Raw genomic sequence first — 7440 nt, 5'->3', positions numbered from 1 at the left:
AACTTGTTGATTTTATATATTTTTTTTTTCTTCGATTTGGTCTGGATATTACGGGAACCTTGACCGGAGTTGAGAAAAGGAAACGCCCAGTCGGTATTTATTAAAGTTATCCTTCGCCTCCGGGGTCAGGTGCTCTCTGGTACCCACCACTGTTGCGTACTCTCCACATCCCTAAGCCTGTAACTCCTCCTCCCAAACCAAAGCCCTGACAGTAAAAAAAGCGTCCTAAAGATGCCCGCGCCCAAGTTGCGCCAAAGGGGTCAGGTTCCCATTGAGCGGATCCACGTTCGTGTGTGCGCACGCGTGTGCATGTGTGGGCGCGCGTGTCTGTGTGTGCCGTGTGTGTACGCGCGCGCGCCGGTGTGTGTGGCGGGGGCGGGCTCTGCGCCCGGGGGCAGGGCTCCGCAGTAAGAGTGGCAGCTGGACTTGCCAGGCTGCGAGGGGCAGGGCACAGAGCCGCAGTGCCGTAGTAGCGGGCCACGGAGATAGACGGCTTTGGAGCTGCGGAACCCCGAGCACAGGGTGAAGACCCTGGCGCTGCCAACCACAGCCTGGCCTCCTGGTCACCACAGCCTGGCCTCCTGGTCTCCGCAGCACCCACTCGGGCTGCATCCCCCTCCCCCGAGAGGGCTGCGCGGGCGGGAAGACGCCCAGACGCCAGCTTCGGTCCCCCTTCTGTCTCTCGGTTCCTCTTTCCTCCCAAGTAAGGGAATAAACCGCGAGGAAGGAGCGCCCCGGGCCACCGCGCAACCAAGTGTTGCCTGGTGAGGTAAGACGGCGGCCGGCGCGGTGGAGGGGGTCCCCGGCTCAGGGAGCGCCCGGTGCAGCAACTTGGAAAAGGAGGGCAAAGCGGGAGCTGGTCCCGCGGCCAGGGAAGGGGCTGCAGCCAAAGCCACGGCGCCCACGCCGACAGTTCCACCTGCCACAAAGCTCTGCAGGAAGGGATGCCCCGCTCAAGGGGTGCAGGCTTGGGGAAGGCACAGGGTGGGGCTCGGCTCTCCCTGCGACTGAGAGGCCCCTCAAGCCTCAAAGCTGTGCGGGTGGGAGGCGGCCTTTCTCCAGGCAGTTTGCGAAAGCAACTGGTCAGATTTCCTTCTTCTAGTCTTACCTTGGCTCCTTGATATCCAGTTCGCGCTCCAGGCAGTCCGAGAAGCAGGGGCTGTTTTTCCTAATGTCTGGCCGCCAAAGCCTCCGACCGTCCCGCGGGGTTCTAGGACTTTGGGGGCACTCCACAAAGCCCCCGGGCAGGGCGACTTAAAGCGAAGCTGAAGAGAACACGGACACCTCAGAGAATAAAGGAGGGAAGGGTCAGGAAGAGAATCTAAGGTTGATCTGTGTAGTCTCAGAGTCACAAGATGTTTCTGTGTGTGTTTGTGTGCTGAGGGGTGCGTACCCAGAGTCACCTGTGGTGCCTTCGCAGACTCCACCGGTCCTCCTCCCCTTGCCTAGCCTGAGATTTTCTTCTTTTGAACTAGTGGAGTAGAATTAGGGGAAGGGGCTGTGGAGTTCTAAAAAGCCCTACAGGTGATTTGACGTGCTGCCCCCATCCCCACCATCACTGCAGTGGAAAGCGTGGGACCAGAGCTAGAACCACCTCCCAGATTAGAGGGATCCAGCTGCCGAACTCAGGGCGGCGGTCGAGACCCCTCCCCTAGTCGCCCCCCGCGACGGGAGGGTCTGCTGCAGCGCCAGGCGATTTGTGGCTGCGCTGCAGTGGTGCCCGTGGGCGCGCTCTCCCGCGCTGCGCCGCTACCTCCTCGGACTTCATTAGCATACGATGACCTCTCTGTGGGGAGGAGGGCCTGGGAGGGCTGTTTGTCATTCCTTTATTTCGGGAGCTTGGGGGACAACACTTTGGATCTGGAGGTGAACACCGGGGGTGTCATGATGAGAGACAGCGGTCAGGACACAGGACTGGAAACTGACCCCTGGTCTTCATGGGGGAATCAACTTTGTTATTTTGGTGCTTGGGATTCTCTGTCTGTAAAATACAGCTGGCAGAGCCACTTGCTGGCACACAGGGCATCCTGGTTGTCAGTGAAGGAAATTAGATCATAGAGGGCAAATGTCGAGGTTTGGTCATGAACCCAGGCACAGACACATCCCTCTATGTTTTATGTCCCTCTCATTCCAGGCATGTGTCTGACATAGGAAAGTACTTCACTGTTTGTCATATTAAAAGGCTACATTTGCTGGAGATTCCAGTCCGAATATAAATTATACTCCTTAAATAAAGCGGCTGCAACTAAGCTAACTTCCCTGTTCTACTCCTGATCTATGTCTTTTTTGCCAATCACCCCACTTAACGTTTACAGCCAGCACTATAGGCATTACTACAGGTATTTTTCTGGGAGGGGCTTTAGAGTGGGAAGCTAGTAGATGAATCTTTCCTAGCTTAGAATTTTATGTAGTGGTTGGTTCAGATCAACCAAGACATGGGGAGAAAACGATAAACATCTGCGTGTCTTGAAATCTAGACTCTCAGAGATGGGAGTAACTACTAAGATCATCTATTCCAGCTCCCCCAACCTCTCCAAGTCCCCAGGCAGCACCATCAACAGATGGCAAGGATCCCTCCAACCTGGACACTCCCAGAGGCCCAGGCTGTGCATGTGTGAGCCTCTGTGAGGAAAGAACTCAGAAGCCAGCAACTGTTCCCTCTCCTACTGAGGGGAGTTGGTGGATGCTGGCCCCACCTCCTCCCCTGGAAGAGAAGGGAGAAAAGGGTGGGGAAGTACCCTTTCTTTGTGGTGAAACTTTAAAACTTTTAAAATGTCTATCTTATTGTATTACATCATTATAATGTACTCTTTTGGTATAAAAGTATTTCATGTTCATTGCCAAAATATTGGGAAGTTGAAAAGTATGCAAAGAACAAATCAATCACCCTTGATCCTACCACTCCCATTCCACACTGTTAATATACCGGCATATTTCCTTTCCATCTATTTTTATGCCTTGAAATCATACAGTCCATACAGAGCCAGCATTTATTGGGTGCCTAAGAAGTATACTTTGCATGCTGTTAAATTTTGTATGCATTATGTCCTTTAATCCTCAGGAGGCCCTCTGAGGTGAGTACTATTATTATCAATCCCATTTTTCTAGAGTTGCATTTTTCTAGGGTTCTAAGAGTTCAGGTGACTTGTCCAAGTTACATGGCTAGTACGTGGCAGAATCGAGATTCAAATTCAGGTTGTCTGACTCAAAAGTATGGTTGCTCAGCCTCTGTAGCTATTGCTTCTCTGCTTTTCTTCTGAATTAGTGTTGTAGCAAAAGACCTTTCATGAACATTGTTTTCCTGGCTGCATGTTATTACACTGTCAGTTATTTAAGTTGCTTCCTGTCTTTAGCAACTACAAATAACTCTGGGCAAAGTCTTTACTGCACACATTTCCCATTACTTCCTTTGGATAGATTCCTAGAAATAGATCACCAGGCTAAAGGGCATGAATGTTTTAAGGCTCACAGTATCTATGAGAAGCCACATTTCAAAAAGGGTACACTAATTTACGATTCCATTCACCAGAAGCAACTCAGCCATAGTTAAAGCAGATGACCTTTAGGAATTCAGATAGGCCAAGGCCTCATATGACTAAAGTCACGTCACATGAGCATTCTTCAGTCTCATGGAAGAAGGAATCACACATAGCACCCTGCTTTACACACTCAGGAGGGATTCTGGAAACCATACAACATAAAGCTATACCTGTTTTTATGGGAGCAAGTATCAGCTGCAGAATTCTCTAGCTAAATGTCACATACTAACTTTGAACAAATCAAACCATCATGTAAAATATGTAAAGGTGTATAATGTCCCACTTCTCCATACAAGTAATTATAACAACCTCACTCCTATGAACGCGCATCACGATCACAGCCAGATTCAGCAAGCTTAACCCATCAGCAACAACTTCTTCACACACTGGCCATATTCAAAGAGTTGTTTATTTGTACCAAGTATCAGAATTCTACAGCCAAACCACAGTGAGAGCTGATGTCACTTTATAAGTAACAGAGTTCATCTGACTAAAAAAAAAAATCACGGCTAGTAACTATTAATAGTAATAAAACAATTTAAAAATAAGGTTATACCCATCATTTAAAAAAAAAGCCCCCAGGTAGAAACAAAATGTGGCTGGAAGAAGAGAGATTGAATTAGGCAATACAACACACACACACACACACACACACACACTCTCACACAAACACACAAGGGTTAGAAGAAAACAAATTGGCCCTAACTACGAGTTGTTCCTGGAGCCTCGTTGATCTCCAAGCCACCTCTGCCACCAGCAGTGGGTTTAGTAGCCCTGGAATATAATCTGTTGTTGCTCCCACTCTGAGATCAACTTACGCAAAATTCAGCTCAGGTCCTGAAACATCCTTCAGGGAAGCCCAGCCTAGAGACATCCTGAATCTGTAACACCTGTGCATAAGCTTACCTCGCTATGGTGAAGTCGCTTATTTGCATATCTCCCACTGAACCATGAACCCCCAGAAGGCAGAGACCATGTCTAATTCTTTTCTGTATCCCCAGCACCTGAGATAGTGCCAATCCATAGTCAACAATTAAAGGTGATGAATGAACAAATAATAGGATTTTCCAGGTCCTGTACTGGATGCTTTATGTGCATTTTTCTTTCAGTGTACCTTATTCTGCTCAGGCTAGTCAGTCCCAGAAAGGTACCTGAAAGGTGTCTAGAGTTGTGCTGTCTGTTTTCACATGTCACTATTTCCATGTTTAACTTTAGTTCATTAAAATTAAACAAAATTTAAAATTCAGTTCCTCAGTTATACCAGTCACATTGCTAGTGCTTACATGCTGCATGTGACCTCTGGCTATCATATTGGAGAATGCACATTTAGAAGATTTCCATCATTGCAAAAAGTTTAACTGGACTGTGCTAGAGCATAAGCTTGGTGCAAGCAAAGTGTGTGTCTCTGTCTGCCTTGTTTTCCACTGTGTCCTCAGCACTAGCACAGTGCCTAGCCCAGAAGAGATGAGGGAGAGAAAGATAAAGGAGGGATGATGGTAGTAAATGGTGTGGTAATATTAACAATAGCACTTATTGGGCCCCGACTCTGCATCCCACATTGTGCTATGTTTTGTACATGCATAGCTTCACCTGATATTCACGTCACTATACACCTGGTATTAACTCCATCTCATAGATAAGGAAATTGAGTCTCAGAAAGTTTCAGTAATTTGCCTGTGGTCACAAAGCTGATAGGAGAGACTGAGATTGAAACTCAGGTCCATATGATTTCAAGCCTTTTCTCTTTATTTATCTTCTCTTTTTTCTTGGACCTTTTGCATTTCTGCCTCAATAACTGCTGTGTGTGGTGATGTGGATGAGGATTGCCACCATCGTAGTTTCCTGGGAAATCAGAGAAAGGGGACTTTTGAAAGCTTTCCAAAAGAAACAATGGGTATAATTTATGACTCTGAATGACATATCAAGAGTGCAAAATTTTGCTCAGGGTCTCAAGAGAACCTGTCCCTGGATGGGTGAGGGAGGGAGAAAGGAACCCACCCATAGTGTGGCCTGACCAGGGGACCAAAACCTACAAGAGCAGACCCAGTCAACCACCATAGTCTGTGCTTCTCCTCAGGGAGTCCTGAACCAGCTCTCAAGATCTTGCAGCCCGTTAATGGGGTGACTTGGCTCTCAACTCCCTGGCCAATGCCCTTTTCACTGCTCCACCCTACCTCATGAGCCATTTGCTCCAGTGCCCTCACTATTATTATCATCACTCTTGTCCTAGTTTTCTCTAATTTCTTTATTCTTAAAGAATAAAGTGCAAAATTTCAAGGGAGTCCTAATCAGCATGGAGAAGACTGAAATTACCACCTCCTCATTCTATTTCCTATTTCTATTAAAACTCTTTAAGATCTAATTATGAATCTATACCATTGATACCTGTTGAGCTTAATATCACCTGAAGTAACCCAGTTCTCTTTTATACCTGCTCTTGAACTGGAACTGTGTTGCCCACCTGCTCGCCTTCACCCCATACTTGCCCACACCCCCTCACAGTCACTCTAGATAGAGACTGTGCAGTATTTCTCATTTTATCTTGTTCAGTTCAGTCTGCCTTGCCACCTTGCCCAGATAATTCTGGCCGTGATTCTATCATCCAGTGTATTTACTGGCCTTCTCAGCCAGCTTCCTACCATCTCTGAATCTGATGAGCACGACCTCTTCATCTAAGTCATCAATAAATATAATGAACACCATAAGATTCTGAGGCATTCCATGCATGTTTCCTAAACATAGATATTAATTCAATAATTAAACAGCACTTAGAAAATTTATTCAGCTTTCTGTGCTACAACTGAGCCCATATTTCTTCCTCTTTTTCAACATTATTAGAGGAATCGTATCAAAGGTCTTGATAAAGTCCAAATATTCTTCATCACTTGTATTTCCTTGATCTTCTGTCCAATAATCTCGTCAAAGAAGCAATTTTGTTGGTCTGATATAAACTAATTTCAGTGATTCCATGTTGGTTCCTTGAAATCACAGCTTCAATCCTAAAAGCTCATCCCAAATCCCATTCCAGAATGTTTCCTGGAATTAACATCAGTCCCTCAAATTAAGACATTTTTATAGATTTTCCCATTTTAAAAAGTAGAACTTTATTTCTCATGAAGGTGATGGTAGTGGTGGTGATGATGGTGGTAATGGTGGTGATGGTGGTGGTAGGACACTGATGCTGGTGCTGGTAGTGGTGATGGTAGTAATGGGGGTAATGGTGGTGGTGTAGGATGGTGATGCTGGTGTTGGTGGTGGTGGTAATAGTGGTGGCAGTACTAGGGGTGATTATTGTGGTGGTGGTGGTAGTGATGATGGAGGCAATGATGTTGGAATGTGATGGTGCAGGTGATGATGGGGGAGTGTGATGGTGGTGGTGGTGGTGGTGGGGTGATGGTGGTGGGGGTAATGGTGGTAAGGTGGTGGTGGTGGTGATAGTGGTGATGATGGTAGTGGCAGTGGAGGTGGTGGTGGTGGTGATAGTGGTGATGGTAGTGGTGATGGGGGTGACAGTAATTGTGGTGATGATGATCATGGTGGTGGTAGTGGTGTTGATGGTGGTGGTAGCAATAGTCGTGATGGTAGTGGTGGTGGTGGTGATGATCATGGTGGTGGGAGTAGTGTTGGTGGTGGTGGTGGTGGTGATAGTGGTGATGGTAGTGGTGGTGGGGGGTGACAATATTGGTGGTGATGATGATTGTGGTGGTGGTAGTGGTGTTGGTGGTGGTAGCAATAGTCTTGATGGTAGTGGTGGTGGTGGTGATGATCATGGTGGCAGGAGCAGTGTTGATGGTGGTGGTGGTGATGGTAGTGATGGTGGGGGGGTGACAATATTGGTGATGATTTTGGTGGTGGTAGTGGTGTTGATGGTGGTGGTAGCAGTAGTTGTGATGGTAGTGGT

The 7440-nt window shown here is 47.2% G+C and overlaps 1 protein-coding gene across 4 annotated transcripts in view; it reads left to right on the top strand.

Moving 5' to 3' along the window:
* Positions 1-222: 222 nt before the first annotated feature.
* The window catches only part of DGKG (diacylglycerol kinase, gamma 90kDa), a 213874-nt gene continuing 206656 nt past the window's right edge, over positions 223-7440 (top strand). For all 4 annotated transcript variants that reach the window (XM_011981895.1, XM_011981894.1, XM_011981893.1 and 1 more), the window contains exon 1: positions 223-769. The gene's annotated coding sequence lies outside the window, so the exon portion shown is untranslated. The remainder of the gene's footprint in view (positions 770-7440) is intronic.

Source organism: Mandrillus leucophaeus, unplaced genomic scaffold, assembly GCF_000951045.1.
Source record: "Mandrillus leucophaeus isolate KB7577 unplaced genomic scaffold, Mleu.le_1.0 Scaffold231, whole genome shotgun sequence".
Classification (NCBI taxonomy): Eukaryota; Metazoa; Chordata; class Mammalia; order Primates; family Cercopithecidae; genus Mandrillus; species Mandrillus leucophaeus.
This window is presented reverse-complemented; position numbering and strand designations above follow the sequence as displayed.